At 44.3% G+C, this 20,745-nt stretch overlaps 1 protein-coding gene across 2 annotated transcripts in view; it reads left to right on the top strand.

Annotated features, from left to right (window-relative positions):
• Window positions 1-20,745, top strand: part of LOC118089509 (uncharacterized) — a 36,596-nt gene that overhangs the window by 5,814 nt on the left and 10,037 nt on the right. The gene's annotated exons all lie outside the window — the stretch shown is intronic.

The following is a 20,745-nucleotide window of genomic DNA, read 5'->3' on the forward strand; positions in this document are numbered from 1 at the left end:
TCATTAATCAAGGTCAGGAGCAGGTGGTTTGCTCATGAAGTGGGAGGGGGAAAGTGGCTTTCCCAGTATGCAGCATAGAGGGCAGCTATGGTATCCGTGACTGGCCTTTAGTTACATGCAGACAGACAGGCGATGTGAAGGGCCCTGTGTCGGGAGACAGCTCCCATAGGAGCAGCACTAGGCTGCGAACAGCCATTAACTTAATTGCCATGACCAAATAAATCTTAAGCACTGGAACTCAGCATTGACTCTGAAGAATTGCAGCTGCAGCGCTTGCCAATTCTTTAAAGCCTTTTGGAGGGAGATGCAAAGATGGCACAGATGAGTAGTGTTCTCAGGGCTGGGGAGAAGGATCAGAGGCAAGTGGAAGACCTTGGCCACCTGCGACTCCTTCTAGGGATTGATTCTTCTCTCGCGTCCACTTTACCACCTCTGGGCCTAACCAGCCATTACAGGGGACACAGGGCTACTGCCAACCCTGGTTCCATCCAATAAGAGAAACGTGTTACAGTGGAACCTCGGTTTATGAACACCTCGGTTTACGAATTTTCGGTTTACGAACACCGCGGACCCATTTGGAACGGATTAATTCACTTTCCATTACTTTCAATGGGAAAGTTCGCTTCAGTTTATGAACGCTTCAGTTTATGAACAGACTTCCGGAACCAATTACACCCATGCTTCGGGTTAAGTACGCTTCAGGTTGAGTACTCCGCGGACCCGTCTGGAACGGATTAATCCACTTCCCATTACTTTCAATGGGAAAGTTCGCTTCAGTTTATGAACGCTTCAGTTTAAGTACTCCGCGGACCGTCTGGAACAGATTAATCCACTTTCCATTACTTTCAATGGGAAAGTTCGTTTCAGTTTATGAACGCTCCAGTTTATGAACAGACTTCTGGAACCAATTGTGTTCATAACCCGAGGTACCACTGTATTCCTTGCTCTCACTCCAGTTAATGGCTGCCACTTGTAGGGGGGAAAGGAACAGCTGAGTAGGATGTCATGTCACATGCCTGGATAGAGAGGAGTGTGAGAGTTTGCTAGAAAGTAGGTTGGTGGGAGACTGGAAGCCAAGATGGCGATGTGAGCAACAGCCTCTATTTTTTCACTCTCCTGGATTTTATTTTATTTTCAGCTTTGGCTGCTGGCCCGCATTACTTGCTTTTGGTGTAGAAACTAGCCCATTGCACAAAGCTAAAAATTGCATTAATTTGCCTACTCTCTATCCATTTTTGCTTCTGCTCTGCCCAGCAGTAACATGTGGCTCTCAGAAGGGAATGTTACCTTCTGGCTGAAAGAAAGTTCCCCACTCCTGATTGAAAAAGACCCTTCTTTCTTTCTCTCTCGGCCTCTCTTTGTTTCTCTCTCACACGCACCCTCTTTCTGGCTGACAGTGTTGTATAAAAAGGGATTGGACAGGAGTTCCATTACCTCTGACCAAACTAAAGCTTATGAAGAAGAAATTGCGCTGTGAGCAAAATGTGGTTGTTTCATGCATTGATTGGCCCTTAGGCATGGTATTCCTGGAACACTTCTTCGCTGTCAGCACTGTCTTCTAGACATGCTCTCCATCTTCGAGTTCTTGTGGTTATCAGAAGGCATTTTGCAGAAGAAGGGGGAATTAGCTACCGTGGCTCATGCGATCTGGCTGAATTCCAACTCGGCCAGTTGCATTTGGCACCTCTGAAATCCCCACTTGTTCTTCTTCGGTGGGTTATGGGACCCATTTAGGCAGAGCTGTCGCACACTGCAAAACAGCTGCCCCTTTTCAGTTGAGAAGGGAAGCAAATTATGCAAGCTCCCGCCATGCATTATGGGAAGTAAATATTGGCAGCATTTTAACAGGAGGCTTCAGCAGTTTTTGTAAAAAATAAATAAAATGAAATCCCTTTAGCTGCTGTGAACTCCCAAGATTAGAGATGGTGTGAGAATGGGAATAATTTCATTTGTTTTCCTATTTAAGCAGACAGTTTCCCGGGGGAGAGGCTGCCAGTTGCCAAATTGTTTGGAATAAGTTACTCCTTGGGGGGGGGGAGAACGCTAGAATGCTCACATTTCACCTTAGTCCTAAAAACACCCCTCCCATGATGTTGCTCATAGTCGCTTTCCTGCAGCTGTGGGGGCAGCTGGAAACACCCCTCCCAGTCCCATCATAAGACACATTGTGCAAACCTGTGATAGGGAACCTGTGGCCACTGTCTGATGATGCTGGATTACAACCCCATCTTCCCTGGCCATTGGTCATAATAGCTGGGACTCATGGGACTTGCAATCCAACAAAACATCTGGAAGGCCACAGGTTCTATTATTATATTTGTGGCTTTTTTCCAGAAAGGTGAACTGAAAGCGACTCACAAACATTTTAAAAATAGATGTCTGTGTTATATTTCACGTACGTTTTGGGGGGGTGTGGACTGTTAGCAATGGAAAACTGTCTTAAAGTTGCTTTCCTGAACCGTATTATGAATTAGATAGGCAAGGATGCTTCCTGTTGCAAAGTACAAACAGGAGTTGCCAGCATAAAACTCACTCTCTGGTAAAGCAAGAGAACCAAATGCAGATCATCATGTGTGATTGATGTGTGGGGGAAATACTACCAATGGCTCTCCTGCGCATGTGCACAGAGGGAAATAGGCACCTGTGCATTGGCCGCTCATGTTCTACACTGAGCGCATGTTTATGCGCACAAGGAAAAGTCATGACACCTGAAGCTGTTCTTTGTGCACCGATTCTTAACCAACCAATTTGTAGATTAGGTTGATGGCTAAACTTGCAAAACATGGATATGATGCTTCATTTATGCTATAAATTGACACGCGTTCAGGTTCTTGTCAAGTGTTCCTACATTTGTCAAAAGTATGTGACCAGAAATGTGGGAGGATAACATAGCAGCTTCTAGAGATGAGTGAAAATTATTAAGTGATAATTCCAAGGTTGTAATCCTACAGGTGCTTACCTGGGAGAAAGCACCATTGAACGCAGTAGATTTCCTTTCTGAGTAAACACACATTACAGTCTTTTATTTGTGCAGCTCAAAGAGGCCAGTGTACCTCGTGCTTCTGATTCATTGCAATTAACATAACATTTGAAGTAGGTCTCATAAATCTCACGCATACTAAGACCTGTGACCTTGCTTCCAGTGAGATACATATGCTCCTCTTCAAATGATAACTTATTTCAGGAAATCAGAGGCATGATTTGCACTTAACAAATGTGTAAACTGACACTCTTTACTTTTTTGCTAGGTTGAGGGGGAGGAATGGAATTTTATTGTGTGACCATAGGCCATAACAACATAAAAAACAAAATAGTTATAGTAAACAAATCACAGATATCTGGTAAAATAGATCAAATTTCAAATTGGATCAAATTGTTAAAACTCGCCATTCAAATAATACCAACTAAGATTTTTTTTAAAAAGACCATTTTAAGGTAAAAATTAATGGTTAAAATTAATGAGTATTAGTAAAGGTTAACATTAATCTACATTAATATAAATTACAATTTGCATTGATTTAGCAATCCAAAATCCATGATCCTTTAAAATCTTTTTTTGTACTGTAAAGGGCATCTATAAAAGCTGGCATGTTGCAAATTTTCAAGCTTCAATCAGAACTTAATAACAAAAAATGAGCTTCTGAGAACCTGATGATTGAGGTTTTTTTTCATCTTAGACAGGGAGTCAAGTATCTGTCAGAAATTTCTTTAGTTGATTGTTGCTTTACCCAGACAACCAGACTTTACCCAGAGAGGGCTTTATCCATGATGAAAGGTTAAAAGAGCTAAATATTTGTAGCTTGCTTAAGTGATGAGACAGGGAGATATGAGAGCAGTCTAGGAATACTTGGAGGGTGCTAATTCTTTTTCCTGCCTGATAGTTATTTAGCAAGGTTCACAGCGTTAGCGTATGTGAGATAAAATTAAGAGGTAATATATTAAGATGCAGTATCAAGGTGCTACCATCTTTGCCGTATCCATGGGATATAGTATTCAGAATGAAAGCAAGAGTTTTCCAGTGTGAGACCACTAACCCCAAAAAGTTAGGAAAGTAAGGCTGCTGGCCCAGAGGATTGGAGGAAACCACAGCTCTCAGGCTTTCCTATAGCACCATATAATGCACCTTGCTTAGAGAATGAGTGGCTCTACCAGTTGCAGCACTCAGAAGATAATAATCATAATCATAATCATAATCATAATATATTATTTATACCCCGCCCATCTGGCTGGGTTTCCCCAGCCACTCTGGGCGGCTTCCAGCAGAAATATTAAAATAAAATAATTTATTAAACATTTAAAGCTTCCCTAAATAGGGCTGCCTTCAGATGTCCTCTAAAAGTCTGGTAGTTGTTTTTTCTCTTTGACATCTGGTGGGAGGGCGTTCCACAGGGCGGGTGCCCACTACCGAGTAGGCCCTCTGCCTGGTTCCCTGTAACTTGGCTTCTCGCAGTGAGGGCACTGCCAGAAGGCCCTCGGCACTGGACCTCAGTGTCCGGGCAGAATGATGGAGGTGGAGACGCACCTTCAGGTATACTGTTTAGGGCTTTAAAAGTCAGCACCAACACTTTGAATTGTGCTCGGAAACGTATTGGGAGCCTATGTGGTCTCGGCAGCTGCTCCCAGTCACCAGTCTAGCTGCTGCATTCTGGATTAATTGTAGTTTCCGGGTCACCTTCAAAGGTAGCCCCACATAGAGCGCATTGCAGTAGTCCAAGCGAGAAATAACTAGAGCATGCACCACTCTGGCGCATCAGGTACATCTGTAATATTGTTCCGAAGACAGATTTTCAGCACAGTCTCATCACAGCAAACTGGTTTGAGGTATTGCAAAGCTAGATTTATTCCTAGAGATATGGTTTCGGTTTCTTTCCTCTATCTACAAAGGCACCTTCGGGCTCTCGCCATCCTCATTTTGGAAAGGGGAGAGCCCTCTTCACGTGTGTGGCATAATCATGTAGATCAAGAGTGGCGACCTCAAGCCTGGGGACCAAATGCATCCCTCTGAGCCTTACTATCTGGTCTTTGAGACCCTTCTCAGGCAACACCATCCCTGCTCCATACCCCTCCTAGAGTGCATTTGCCGGGTTGAAATCTGTCCTTGGATTCTGATTTGCTTGCTTGGGTGGAGGATAGAGAAGATTGTGTGCGGGCTTAGTGTACAAAGGTAACATTTACATCCGTTCTGCCCACCTCTGGCATGGAGCCTTCAGAAGGTGGCCACTCTATGTGAGCAGGGCTGAAGCCCATGGATTGTTTCTGAGCCTCCAAACCAGGGTCATGACTTCAGCAATGAAAGACTTTTATCTTCAAATGTGATGCAAACAACATTTGTACAGTAGCTGAGACAGTATTTTAAATAAGCAATGAGTTGTCAGAAATTGAAGCCACTGGCACAATCAAACTGGGGTGCCATTTTATCGTTTGGGAATAACAGCCTAGGACTCCCTTTTCACACTGAGGCAGATGCCGGTTGCCATTCATTTTCCTGCTCCATAAGAAATATGAGCCTGTTATTTAGTAAATCCTTCAGAGTCTCTCCACTGGGTTCCACTCAGCTTCTCAGTATGGTGCCCCAGCTGAGGAGCATCTTTCTGTGGCAAGTGCTTTCACTTACATGCCTGCAGGCAATGCCAGAGAGGGTTTGCGAGTCTGGAAACACTTCGGTCTCTGTCCTTGCCTCACGTGTGTCCTCTCTGCTCTGGTTGCTAATGTATCTTGTTGCTGGTGGGGATGCCATCTGGATTATGCCCTGTGCTTTGATTCTCCCCACCCTGCCAAAGTGTTTTGCCACCCGGTGATGTTAGTAGTACATAGTGATACGGAGAAGCTTGAGGAGAGAGACTGATGTTTCCAGGAAAACAATGAGAGAGAGAGAGAGAGAGAGAGAGAGAGAGAGAGAGAGAGAGAGAGAGAGAGAGAGAGAGAGAAAGATCCAGATCCAGATCCAGATCCTAATTGGGAGCCACCCCTAAACCAAACATAATGTTGGCTTGATCCTGTGATCAGAAAGAGATGCTAGGGCAGGTATCCCCAAACTGCGGCCCTCCAGATGTTTTGGCCTACAACTCCCATGATCCCTAGCTAACAGGACCAGTGGTTGGGGAAGATGGGGATTGTAGTCCAAAACATCTGGAGGGCTGAAGTTTGGGGGTGCCTGTGCTAGGGCATGTGACTTGACGACAGATGCTCCCTGGAGAGCATTATGGGGCTCCTAAACTAGTATGATATATGAAGTTCTCACTCCTGCAGGGCTCAGGAGCAAGGGACCCTCAGCCCTGCTGTTGATAGCCATCGTGCAGTCACTGACTCCACGGTGCAATAAAAATAGACTAACCACTTGGCTAAGGTTGCTGACTTCATGGAATAGTTGACAATAGCAAATAACATTTGTTCAGTTGATCCACCAGTTAGACTAGTCAGTTGACCCAAACCTGGCTCCTGGATATGAACTTAATCCGAAATAAGTTCTGGTGCTGATCTGCTGAGTAGCATCATGGAAGTCAGCCTTCCTGCCTCCCCCCACCCCCACCCCCTATATTGCAAAGTAGACAGAATTACCTAGTAGTGGAATGTTGTGCTTAGGAATAGCTAGACTGAATGCACTCCGAGAGATGATATATAGGATGCTGCTTATTGCCGACTTGGTGTCAGGGTTGCAATGTTGTCACTGGACATGCCTGTATATGGTTGCACGAGCCTATGGAGCCGGCCACAAATATCCGCTCCTCTTGGTTTCATCTCTTTGTGCCTTTCCTATGCTAACCTTTCAGGAGAGAACGCAACAGCCGCCCTGCCAGTCTTTTGGGGGCTTGTGGCGATCTCATCCCATCTCTATGCTACATTAAAAATAGTTTTCAAACAAACATCTCCACCCTTTTCAAAATGATCCCCAAGCCATGGATGTGAAATCGCTGCTTCATCCCCCTTGCCGCCACCCAGACTTTCCCACCGTTGCTTATACATTCCTCTCTCTCTCCCTCTTTGGCATCTACCTTGCGTTCGGCCTCATTTTCTAAAGGCCTCTGCTGGTCATTTTTGTCCCACTTTGAAAATGTTTAATTACCTGTCCTGCTTTATGCCAAATGCCAACTTTTGCTGGCTGGGAATGTGCCTTGGACACACATTTGTTCCTTCATTCGCCAAACAGCTTTCAGACCAGTTGTCAACCTGGTCTCTCCCATGAAAATGCTAGGCTCTTATAAGTTGCTCATTACAATCTACCTTCATTAGGGTCATCGGAGGGGGGAGTGTCTTTAAATTAAATCTGTAATAGTGAGACTTTGTGCCTTGGGAAAATGTCTTTCACCCTTGCTTTTGTGATTGTGATGGAGTTGCACAAGAGTTGTAGGGATCTGTTTGGGATTGCAAGTTCACAACCCAGGCATGTTGCAAGTCTCCTGATAAAGATGGAGGCCCCTTGGAGGAGGGTCTTGGATAACAATTTTGGTGCACAGACAGGCTGATGCGGAGGCAAGTGTGTCTTTTAAGTACTGTATCCTGACCTTGTTGGCAGTTCTCGAATGGGAAGTATTGAATCCCCATCCACATACAATATTCATTTAACTAGCTAACAGAACAATCCTGTATTCAAGTTATACTGGCTGAGCAGCTGTACAAGCCTTACTATGCTGACAGAACACAAGACACATGTTAGATACAAAAAAATTACCAGAGAAATGGCTGGATCAGGATTGAAACAGGGATGAGGAGGGGGCAAAGCACATTTCCACTGCAGATATGAAGCAGGGGTGGGCTTGGGTAATCTTTTGTAATATGGTGCCCTGTATGAGGCCAAAATTTGACACCCTCAAATAGATCTTCACAATTACAGTATAGATCTTCTCAATATTGTGCCCCCTTGGCTCGGTGCCCACACCACCCTAAATCTGACACTGTATGAAGTTCCAGGGGTGAAATGGAAAAACGGGGGTGCTGTGTGTGTTGTTTTCCCCAATTTTTACAGCTTTTAAAAAGTTGTTTCTGAAAAATAGGGCAAAAAGTGAAAAAAATGGGCCAAATGTTGCTAGGTTCCCCCTGCCCCAGGCCTTCACATCTTTACTCAAGACCATGCTTCTCTAGAGGGGTCAACCTTCCACCAGCCCTGGACCTGGTACAAAGAATTCCTATCCTAGGGGATGGAGATTTTAAATAGCCACCTTAATACTAAAGAGCAATCTGCCGACATCGCCACAACAGAGCATAGAATGTGGTGTAACTCAGCAGCCAATCACAGCACACCATAACTAGTCTATATAAGGCCACAACCCAGATAATACGGTACATGGAATAGGGATAGGAATATATTTCTCTGGCCTGATGTTGAGGCTCACAAGAGGAACTTTGGTGAGGTGAATGAGAAAGAAAGATCGCTTGCAAAAAAAGGGAGTACTTAGCACAAACCACCTGTCCTAGCAACTTCAGCATATTCTCTTCCTAGAACTGTACTAGGTCCCTCACCCTGGGATTCTGTCATCGTCATTCACCCCACTCCAACAGCTGGGTGCGCCAGAACAGAGCAGCCCACCGCAAGCCAGCAAGGGAGGAGGATTACCATATTGCAAAGTATTCACCACCATCACTACTTTTTCTATATGTGAATGCTGTGTCTTCCCAGTACTGTATTGCTCAAACGCTCTTTCCCCTCAATAGTGGGAAGAAATGTTCCCTACACAGGCGAGACCAACATCCCAACATGCAGGTAAGTTTGCAGCAGTTTCTGTTCTGACCAGCCTTCCTCACAATCAGCACTGTTTCTGTTCCTCTGCAGTTCAGTTTCCACTAAATGATACCGTATCCATCATTTCTGCTGTTTAACGCAAATTACAACATTATTTATGTAATTTATGGATTTAACATAATGAATGACATAATTTCCACACTATTTGTTTCATTGTAAAGGAAACGACAAAACAGGTCATTAATCACGCATCAGTTGATTAATTAAATCAGAAAGTTGGGACCAAATACCAGTCCTATTCACTGGATGGATACTTTTCATATTGACTAGATTGATTTCCATTCCAGACCTGGGATGGAAACACAAACAATGGCAATTTACACAACAACACACGTTGTTTCCACACAGTAACCCTGAAGAGGAAATGTTAGGTACAGTATAGCTATAGTCACAGTCACTTCAGTCATTCCCTTCCCTGCCTCCAAGGGTGGGGAAGCTGAGGCACAAGCACTAGCTGTAACTCAAGTGGCACCACTCACCCACCTTTCTTGTTCTCTACCATGCATTCAGGCTACTTTGCTCTCCACAGGCTGCTGTTCCACAGACTAGGGACCCCCACCCTCACATATTCTGTATAGTGTTGGCGATTCATTCCCCATGTGCAGTCATGGATTTGTTGTTTATCACATGACTGTATATGTGTTTACATTCCACAGGAATGGGAAGTGACGTAGACAGGATGTTTGTCTTACTGTGTTCTGTGAAGTGGGACTATTGTCCTTTGTTCTTTCCCTTTGCTGTCTGACACTAGAGAGAGAGGGAGCCATGTTGCAGTGCTCCATGTGTATTTATATGTAAATAAAAGTAGATTAGCCAAAATGCTGAGTTGCTGAGTTCTGTTACGCAACTGCGCAAACCTCTGCGGAACCCTGAGTGTGCTGATGTCTTCTGGCATCAGTAGCTGTGATGTTCAGGCTGAGGAATGCTTTTGAAGCTCCTGAACAATCGCCCAGGAAGGAGGGAACATGCCAGTCGGGCATGTGTCTCTGCCAAGGTTCTACTCGTGTGTAGGACATCCTGACATATAGACCAGGTGGGAGGCCTACCCCATGACAATCCACAGGGACCAGGATGTTCTCAGTTATTCGTCCAGGCTGTTGACAACCTACTTGTTCCAGGCAAGCTTCTACATGACAAGCAGTTATGCAGGAGGTGAAAATGCTCCTACAATGGTGCTGGACCCATAAAGGACTCCACTAACTTCTCTACTGTCTGACAAGGCCCTGCCCGACATGCGTCTTTCCCTTTCAGGATGGTCTTCATCCCAGATGCTATTCAATATGGAATGATGAGTTTGCCACATGCATTGTTTCTTTATTGCTAGAGCGTAGTAGATCAGGACCACGGTCTCATCAAGCTGGTTTGAGCTGGCCTCAGGATGAGGTTCTGAGGAGGGCAGGCAAAGTGTTGGGCTCAAAGGCTAGTGGCTCCTCCACTCTGCTCTCTCAGGTTCCCTAGATCTTACAGGGTTGTTGTAAGGATTGCAAGACAATTCTGTGAAGTCTTCCAGCACTCCATATAGAATCATAGAACTGTAGAGTTGGAAGAGACTCGGAGGATCATCTAGTCCAATCCCATGCAATGCAGGAATATGCAGCTGTCCCTCACAGGAATCGAACCTGCAACCTTGGCATTATCAGCACCACATTCTAACCAACTGAACTATGTGCTAGTTATTACTACTGCTGCAAATAATAATTATCAATGCTCCCAAATCATCAGTGCCGTCTCCTGCTGCCAATTACTGCTCTGTCATCCTAAGAACATTTAATTGAATTTTTACTTACTTGATTTTTTTACTGTAAATCTAGGGACGTTTACTTGATGGGGTGTAAATCCTTAGGAGAAAAAAAGAAGTCTGGAATAACAGTGTGGCTGTCCTTGACCCCTGCACCCCCACCAAAGGGGGGCAGGAATCCCACTTCTGGCACAGGGTCATTGTGGCTAGTGCTACGGTTAAAATTCAGATTGTCTGATTGCGTAGAAGTTGGGGAGAATGGGGAACGTGCACCTTTTCAGCAACCTCCTCCCCTAGCAAAGGTGTTTATCCCATTGACAAGCAGTCAAGCAAGCCCCCATGGTCCTTTTGTAATTGCTGCATTAGCAGAGGATCAAGTAGCACTTAATGGTTGCACGCTGTCATAAAACATGCTTGAAAAGGTCAGGCCCCTCGTGAAGGGAGAATATTTGTGGCACTCTGACATAAGCCTTGGCTGCTCACTCGCAACAGGTGCATTGCTTGTAGCCCCTCCTCCAAGAACCAACGTCTGCAGTGAACCTCCTCTCCTTACCACATGCCAGGCTGCTTTGCATGACTCCTGCTTGCTGAAGCTCTCACAAATCATTGCTGAGATTAGCAGGGAAGAATGTGGAAAAGGCATTCAAACGAAGAAATGGTGGCCAAAGGCAGAAGGCAAACAGGAGCATCCGTTCCATCCAGCATAGGCTTTATAGCATGGAATCTTATAATTGTAGAGTCATCTAGTCCCCAAGAGTCATCTAGTCCTACCCCTTGCAATGCAGGAATCCCAGCTAAAGCATCCATGACAGATGGCCAGCCAACCTCTGCTTAAAAACCTCCAAGGAAGGAGAGTGCACAGCCACCCGAGGGATTCTGTTCCACTGTCAAACAGCTTCTACTGTCATTTTTTTACTTAAAAAAGTTATATACTCCCCCCCAAAGAAACTAAGCATTGCTTGCAGCAATAAAACAGTTATTATTATTATTATTATTATTATTATTATTTATTTATTTATTTATTTATACCCCGCCCATCTGGCTGGGCCTACCCTGCCCCTCTGGGCAGCTTCCAACAAACATTAAAATACATCAAATATCACAGATTAAAAACTTCCCTAAACAAGGCTGCCTTTAGGTATTTTCTAAATGTCAGGTAGCTGTTTATCTCTCTGACCTCTGATGGGAGGGGGTTCCACAGGGTGGGTGCCACTACCGAGAAGGCCCTCTGCCTGGTTCCCTGTAGCTTTGCTTCTCGTAGGCATTGTCAAAGACCAAAACAGGCATCCCCAAACTGCGGCCCTCCAGATGTTTTGGCCTACAACTCCCATGATCCCTAGCTAGCAGGACCAGGGGTCAGGGAAGATGGGAATTGTAGTCCAAAACATCTGGAGGGCCAAAGTCTGGGGATGCCTGGACCAAAACAACCAAAGTTCAAATCCACACACACACAAAATAACCATCAAAAAAGCTCACTCATTAAAACACACACAACACACATACACCTCAGAATCAACAGAAACAGCAGTTCATAAAACCAAAGTAGAGAAACAGAAATGAAAACAGCATTGCCATAGCCACAGTGAGGAGGCAAAAAAGGTCTTCGCTGAAGGCCCTCCTAAACAACAATATTGTGGCTTGGTGAATCTCAGTCAGGAGGACATTCCACAGGATGGGGATCTCTACTGGAAATGGTCCTCCACATTGATGCTTAGTAGTCCTCAGATAGCCAAGGAATCTGAAGCAGGGTCTCAGATGATTAGTGGAGCATGTGGGGAGGAATATATGGAAGAAATGGGAGAATTACTGCTTCCCATTGCTGAGTGGCCCACAGGGAAAGCCTCTTGGTCGTTTTGATTGGTTCTAGTAGCTACTCAAGCTGTTATGGCTTTCCTTGTATTTCTATGAAATGAAGGCGAGTGGCTCTTGAAAATACAGAAAGGACAAAGGCACCCTAGGGGCCTATGCACCAGAGTATACTGCAAAGAAGGTTTCTGAATTGGGACTTTCAGAACTTCATGGGATTGCACACAAGAAACTAAAAAAGTGACTAGCTCGGGATTGGTTCACAGATAATTGTGTTGCTGATGTGTGGAAAGCAGGGGGCAACAAAAGCTAAAGGCGAATATGGCTCCCAGTACATTTCCGAGCACAATTCAAAGTGTTGGTGCTGACCTTTAAAGCCCTAAATGGCCTCGGTCCAGAATCTCCACCTCCATCGCTCTGCCCGGACACTGAGGTCCAGTGCCGAGGGCCTTCTTTCTGGCGGTTCCCTTGTTGCAAGAAGCCAAGTTACGGGGAACCAGGCAGAGGGCCTTCTCGGTAGTGGCGCCTGCCCTGTGGAACACCCTCCCATCAGATGTCAAAAGAGAAAAACAGCTACCAGATTTTTAGAAGACACCTGAATGCTTAGAGAGGCTTTTGATCTTTAATCGATGATTTTATTCTTCTGTTGGAAGCCGCCCAGAGTGGCTGGGGAGGCCCTGCCAGATGGGCGGGGTATAAATAATAAATTTTTATTATTACAGCAATGCTAATGTGTGTACTAAGCACTATATTATGTAAAACAACCATTAGGAGCAAAGGACTCTGTCTTATACCTGGTCAGATTATTTCTCCATCTAGCGCAATACTGACTCTGTTCTGGCTATCATAAGCTCTCTGGGGTCTCGGGAACAGATGGTTCCCATTACCCGCTACCTGCGATCCTTTTAAATATGGATGCCAGGGGTGGAACCAGCCTGGGACTTCCTGAAGCATGAGCCCAGCCACTGAGATGTGATCTCTCCCCATAATTTCACAATGATGCGGCATCAATATTGCCAGACATAATGAACATTAACCATTTGAAGGCTCATTGTCTCTGGTTTTTGCCATCTGTTTTTTTCTCTCCTCTTCCTGTGATTTGGGAAAACTTTAAGGCCGCGGTGGAAATGGAATCCTCCCTTAATGACCAAGGCTGAAAAGAGTGGTCAGTGCTGGAACACTTGAAGTTTCCTCTGACACTGTCAGTGTGGGACTTTTTTAATGGGGGACACTCACTGTCCTGTGGCATAAATCACTGCCACAGCTGAACCCTGAGATGGCACAGTCTGTGTGGTCCCAGGAAGGGAAAAGATTATCTGCATTTGAATAGCTGTGTTGTCTTAGTAATTGATTGCATTGCTATTTTTTAATGCTGGAAAAATCCCTGGCAACATGAGAATCATGTCTGGAGCTATCTGAAGGCCTCTTTGTGGAAGCCTTCTCAAGGGAAAGGGTTGGCACAGATGCACTCTTGGGTTGGCTGCAGTTGGCTGGCTAGAGGGGTCTGGAGATTAGCAGCTAAAAATTGGAGATGTCCTTGCAGGATGAAGCAATCAGCTCTTCTGTAACTGTTTATTCAAAAAGAAACTATTAAGCTGAATGTTGGTTTGTTACAGTCAATGGAATCTGCACAGGATCCCCACCCCCCCAGTCAAGTAAACAAAAACAGTAGGACATCAGCCACAAGAGTTGAGACTCCCTAAACCTTATCTTTGATTGTTCAAAAAATTCATTGCCAGCAATCCAGTGAAACTGCAGACATTCCAGATATAACTTCTCTACTTGCATAGAAGTCTATGTTTCCTGTGGAATGGGAGTCTTGCATTCGTAATTGAATAAGCTACATCAGCTGCTCTATGTGTAGGGCAGTGTGCACATGAATTTTTGCATGCAGTGAAGGGGATGTGGAGCTCTGGAGTGGTGGCACTGTTTTCCCCCTTGCTGAAGCCACCGAATTCTAGATCTTTTCCAACTTCAGGTGAATCAAAGTGTTTGCTTGAACACATGAACTCTGTATCCAGAGCTCCCCTCCGTGTCTCAGTCCAGATTACACACTCACCCACAGTACCGTACCTTCCCCACATTGCACAGGGAAGATTTGCAAGGGGGCTTCTACTCACGTTGGCTTGAGCTTATCAGGATCCCTAATCATGCAGCAGGTTCTACTTGTGTTCAAGCAAACAGGAGTAGAAATCCCCTGCAGGCCTTTCCAACTCAATGTAGGGAAGGTTGGGGACTAAGAGCACAGGGTGATGTGCATAGGCATGGCAGTGGTGGAATTTGTGTGCACACTCCTGCTCCCAACCACGAGCGCTGCATTTCCATGTTCAGGCAAACAGAGGAACGCAACTTCAATATTAGTGTTTAAGGATCAATGATCCTATGCAGCAGGGAGCAGATGTGCAATCTCTATTGTCTTTACAGTGGCTACTGAAGTCCTTCCTATTTCAATAAGCCTTTTAAGGTGAGATCTTTCTCAGTCTGTATCTGCACTGGAACAGTTTTTAATACACTTTTATCATTTTATTACTTGTTATTTTATGTCCTGGGCTTCTTTGAGAGGAAGGGAGGGGGGTGTACAATTAATTAATAAATGCAATAAACTTGTGGCCCTCCAGATGTTGCCAGCATGGCCAATGGTTAGTGACAATGTAAATTGTGTTTTACATAATTGGTTTGACTCCAGATATCGTTCATCTAGATATTTATTTATGTTATTATATTTTCAGTATATGCGCTCACATCACCTGAGCACCAGAATTCAGACCTTTTATGTTGTTCTGATGCATGACTGTAAAAACACAGGACTGTGGGGACAAGCATGCTACAGTACTAGCTCCACACCTTGTCACTATTCTGGTTGCCCTGCACAAGTTGGAGTCTAGCAGATTGCAATGAAGAGAGTCTTGTACCTGTGGAGGCTCCTTGTACGTTTTGAACTCTGGAAAATCAGGGCTCTGAAACGTGCTTCAGATTGTTGCCTTCAAACTCGTGGAAAGTAACTGGAATGGCAGTGGAGGTGGAGATAGCTTGCGCTTCATGTATTTACTCAACCCAGATAGTGAATGCCTGAAGAGGACTAGTGTGCCCAATAATGATGCTATTACATCACTTCAACTGCCTGGGGCAAAATACTCTGTCTCTAATCACTCATGTAATTTAGGTTTGTAGATTTCCATGGTGATACTGTGAAGGGGAGATGAAAATGCAAAAGGTGCTGGTAAAATTCTTCCTTTTTATTCCATATATCAGATAACAAGACATTTTGAGAAATAGCTCAGTGATGCTTGACAGTATACTGCTAGAGAAATAATAAAATCCCAGATGCTGCTATAGAAATAATAGAAGCAGGAGGTCAGTTTGGGGATGTACCTTTATCATTTTTCCTCCGTGTTGTTTGGAGGTCTGTCAGTGACAGCCTGTAACCTAATTTGTTACCTTCTCTCTGAAGAATGAGAGAACATGTCTAAGTCTGAACAACTAATTCCAGATATTATTATTATTCCTGATGTTTCCTTTCTAGGAAAGGAAGACTCCCAAGACTATGTACCAAGCAGTTATTAACCAGAAGCTACAGGGCCTGAAGACTCTTTTATAAATAACTATGTAAAGAGGTGATAAACATTCATTGGGGTAATTTACACTGTTCACCCAATTCACCCTTCAAAAGTGCCAGTGCACAGAAACTAGCACCTCTGATGTTGGCAATGTCGAACACACGCACCCTTGGCTTCTCCACTTCTGTTTATGTACGGCGGGTCGTGGGCCTGATCTCACAGGTCACAATATGTTTCCCAATAAAAATTGTTCATATACCCAAAGCCTGAAGTGAAAGAATTTTTACTAGAGCTGGCACCATGGAAAGGGTATGGATGTTGACGGTAAACAAATACTACTGCTGGCAGTGTGAAAGGGCAGCTTCTGTGGGATTGCTCCCTCAGGAATGCCAAGTGCCCTGTGGATTATACCAGCAGGGGTTAGGAATTGAGCATTCTGCTGACGAGTTGCGTCAGCGCCTCCCCTATTCTGAGCTCACTTTCCCCTTTGCAGCCTTTACACTATGCAACTTCTGTCTCTTAAGTTGATGTGGCTTCATGTTATCATCAAGTCTAAACCAAATTTGAGAATCTGTTTTACACAGGGTTTTTTTTAATTAAAAAACAACAACAACACACAAAACCAAACAGGCAGGACCTTATTTTGTCCCCTTTCTGCCATAGTGAGGTTTGGAATCTACAATTGTCTAAAAAACAACTATGGCCTTGTTGGCAGCTCTGCAGAGCTGGAGTCTGCTTTGCCAGCTGTATGTAGAAGTTGTGTGACAGAAGGGGAAGGGCTAGAACAGCCTACTTACTATTATTATAATTAAATTTGTATACCGCCCTGTACCCACAGTGGCCATCACAGCATCCCTAGGAGTGACCTGAAAGCTGTGTAGCACCTAGTAAAGCCTAATCTATTACAACTGCAGTCTCTTCTTGCTATGCTCCACCTTTGTTGTTGTTGTTTAGTCGTTTAGTCGTGTCCGACTCCTTGTGACCCCATGGACCATAGCACGCCAGGCACTCCTGTCTTGCACTGCCTCCCGCAGTTTGGTCAAACTCATGTTCCTAGCTTCGAGAACTCTGTCCAACCATCTCGTCCTCTGTCGTCCCCTTCTCCTAGTGCCCTCCATCTTTCCCAACATCAGGGTCTTTTCCAGGGACTCTTGTCTTCTCATGAGGTGGCCAAAGTATTGGAGCCTCAAGAACACCTTAAAAACCAGTCCAAACTTTATGGTTTTAAAAGAAAACCATAAACAGCTGAGAGAGAAAAAAACCCTGGGGATCCATATGGCTATTTTAGGTATGCCCATGATTTAGGCTTCCCTAGTGTTGCCTCAGTTTCAAAAGCATGAAACATAAGCACAAAATCCTGTTGAGGGTGAGGAGCTAAGTACAGGTTGGTAGGGATGGGGACAAAATTTGATTGCACTTAAAGGTGAATTTATCTAATTTCCACTTTCTGAAACAATGTGCAAATTGAAACACGCCCATGTTTTTGAAATTTGCCCTTCTCCGAATTTTGCAATGCAGTTCTCTAGCCAAGTAAAGTATACAAAAATGCATACACCAAACTGTGCGTATATTGATGAGAGTAACATACAAAATGCTTTATATTTAGGGAAATTGCTTTGCAAAATTGTGTGCATTAAGTTTCACACTAAAATGCTGCTGAGTTCTCATGAGGACTTTTTTAAAAGTGCACACTGATATGGAAATGTGGAGGATTGAGTTTAAAACTGGGAGAGGAGGAATGAGAATTGCTGCCTCTTGTCCATTTTTATCTCTTCCTGTGGCTAATGACATCATCCAAATGAAGCACCTTTTCAATGCGGCAGGGGATTCATTTCATGAAGAGTGAGCTGAACCTTTTTTTGAGACCCCTTAGGGACTGAAGGGCGCTGTCCAAGATTTTCATGGACTCACTGGATACAGGATAGGCCTCACTTGAACATAAATGTGTCATCAGCTGGGCCTCCTTCTGCAATTCTTGCACCTTTTCCTTTCCTAGTCCTATCAGGAATAGGCGATTTGGACTGCAAATTGGGCGTGTTCCCCTCAAAGTAGAAAACAGTTGCTAGATGAAAAGATGGAAGTTCAAGGATGCAGAATGTAAAATCAGATATGCCTGGGGGGGGAAATATGCTGAATGAATCTAAAAAGCACATGACTTGGCCTAAGGAATGGGAGATTATCCATTCACTGTCATGAAGATAAACATGTCACAGACGGTCCTTTGGACCATCTGGGGATACCTGATCTGCCAATAAAAGAGATTGACAGGAGCCTGCTGGGCTTCATTAATGCCCAAGGCGGAAAACTGTTTGCTGGCCATTATCTTCACTTCAAAGGCGTGGATTTGCACAAGTTAAAAGTGGACAACAAAAAGGAGACCAACATTATTCTCCTCTTTTGTCTTTCTCATGATTTATACCTCCTGGCCTATTAATCAACTTCAGCATCTTAAGCATCCACCACAGCCTCCACACATTTACTGAAGCCATCTGTACTTTGTGCCCTGCCAAACAAATAATTACTTTTCTAGTACCTGTCCCATCCTAATTTCTACTCTGCTTCATAACTACTGTATATTGCTGTCAGATCCCTGCACACTACTTATTTTTCTGTCTTTTTCTGTGTCCCCGGGGATTAATCTTGCGGTCAGAATGTTGTTCAGGCCAACAGAGTAGGTTGCAAATTAGCTCATCCAGGTTGTGTTTAAGATTGGGTTTTCTTTATTTTATTATTATTAAATTGGACGGGCCTGAGTCAACTGCTTCCACTGGCAAAAGGCCAAGCTACATGTACATACCAGATACCCTTTACTCTTAATTGCTGTCTCCTGGCAAGCTCCAAAAGGTAAAGCAGCTTCTCTTCCTATCAGTCTAAGATTTCTTAGACCACAGTAGTAGGGAAAGTGTTTCTTTACATTCACACATGGGAGCGGATTCTGCAGTTAGGTTTGGGCTAGATTAGAATTAAATATTTCCCGGAAGAATCACAGTGGACAATCATTTCCTGTTATGGTTGTATTCTTTCTTTCTCCCTCCCAGCTATAAAAGGCCATACATAACATGTTGTATAAGGAATGGCATTTTTTATTTTTGACAATTGGAGCAGTTAAGAAATCATTTGTTTATTACTTTAGGGCGGGGGGGAGCAGAGAATAAAAATGAAATACAATGTAGTACTGTGTTGCCTGAACGTGCTTTTCTAAGGACTTCAGCTCATACCTGATCTACATATGGAGACGAATGAAAGTGGTCCAGTAATTAAAAGGTGGCAGACTGGACTGATCTATTATTCTAGGTTGCAAGAGGAGTTGCAATTTTTATGTTTTCCCACGTTGTTATTGTTTTTTAAAAAATCCTTACAAATAAAATACTAGCACAACAGGGAGATACTAGCCCATTTTACTTCTTGCTCTGCTAGTTTATTCGATGTGGGGAGGCTTTTATATTAAAAAGGTTGAATTCACCAGCAGTCTGAAATGATACGTCAGCTCAGGATTCTTAGACGCGGTTGTCTTCCAGTGGTCAGTTCAGAGTACCTGTTTAGCTATATAGGTGACTCCCCACTTACGTTCCAGGCCCCCCCCCCACACACATAAAACGTGTGTAAGTGGGGAGCCCACCGCAGTACATTCAGGTTCCCGCCCAACAGCTGTTGAGCAGGGTAGCATGGCAGCAGTGAGAGCTCCCGTGCCCTTTAAATGTGAACTAAATCGTATTTCTCATCCATCCCTAATCATGGCCTTCTCTCTCTCTCTCTGGAATTTGTATTGTTGTGCTGCGATGACTGCTTACATAGTTATGACAGTGCCTATTGGGACAAATAACAGTAAACTATGCCCAGTGCAAAAGATTAAGAGCCAATTCATACAGCCATTAGACATGAGATTACAAAATATTGGTTTTGCCTGTGGCTCAGATGCTGCCTGGTATACATGATTAAGCTTTCACATCACTATTTTAGGTATCTTTTGAGGGTTTGCTGTGGTGTTCAAGACATTTAAGTGGGATGCAGGTGGCGCTGTGGTCTAAACCACTCAGCCCCTTGGGCTTGCTGATCGGAAGGTTGGCGGTTTGAATCCCCGCTACGGGGTGAGCTCCCGTTGCTCTGTCCCAGCTTCTGCCAACCTAGCAGTTTGAAAGCATGCCAGTGCAAGTAGTAGTAGTAATAATAATAATAATAATAATAATAATAATAATAATAATAATACTTTATTTATACCCCACCCATCTGGCTGGGTTTCCCCAGCCACTCTGGGCAGCTTCCAGCAGAAATATTAAAATACAACCGAATATTAAAAACAGTACAGCATCAAACATTAAAAACTTCCCTAAACAGTCCGCCTTCAGTTGTCTTCTAAAAGTAAAATAGTTGCTTGTTGCCTTGACCTCTGGTGGGAGGGCGTTCCACAGGGCGGGTGCCACTACCAAGAAGGCCCTCTGTCTGGTTCCCTGTAACCTCACTTCTCGCAATGAGGGAACCCCCAGAAGGCCCTTGGTGCTGGATCTCAGTGTCCGGCCTGAATGATGGGGGTGGAGACGCTCCTTCGGGTATACAGGACCAAGGCCGTAGATAAATAGGTACCGCTGTGACGGGAAGGTAAATGGCATTCCCGTGCGCTCTGTTTTCCGTCATGGTGTTCCGTTGTGCCAGAAGCAGTTTAGTCATGCTGGCCACATGACCCAGAAAGCTGTCTGCAGACAAACGCCGGCTCTCTCAGCCTGAAAGTGAGATGAGCGCTGCAACCCCATAGTCACATTTGACTGGACTTAACTATCCAGGGGTCCTTTACCTTTACCTACCTTTCAAGACATTTAATCCTACACATAGATGAGTCACACACTTCAGCTACATTTCATAGTTTCTGACAAAAGTGAATGAGAAAGGATTGCAGGTGCCTCAGATCAGCA

Source organism: Zootoca vivipara, chromosome 7, assembly GCF_963506605.1.
Source record: "Zootoca vivipara chromosome 7, rZooViv1.1, whole genome shotgun sequence".
In the NCBI taxonomy this organism is placed as follows: Eukaryota; Metazoa; Chordata; class Lepidosauria; order Squamata; family Lacertidae; genus Zootoca; species Zootoca vivipara.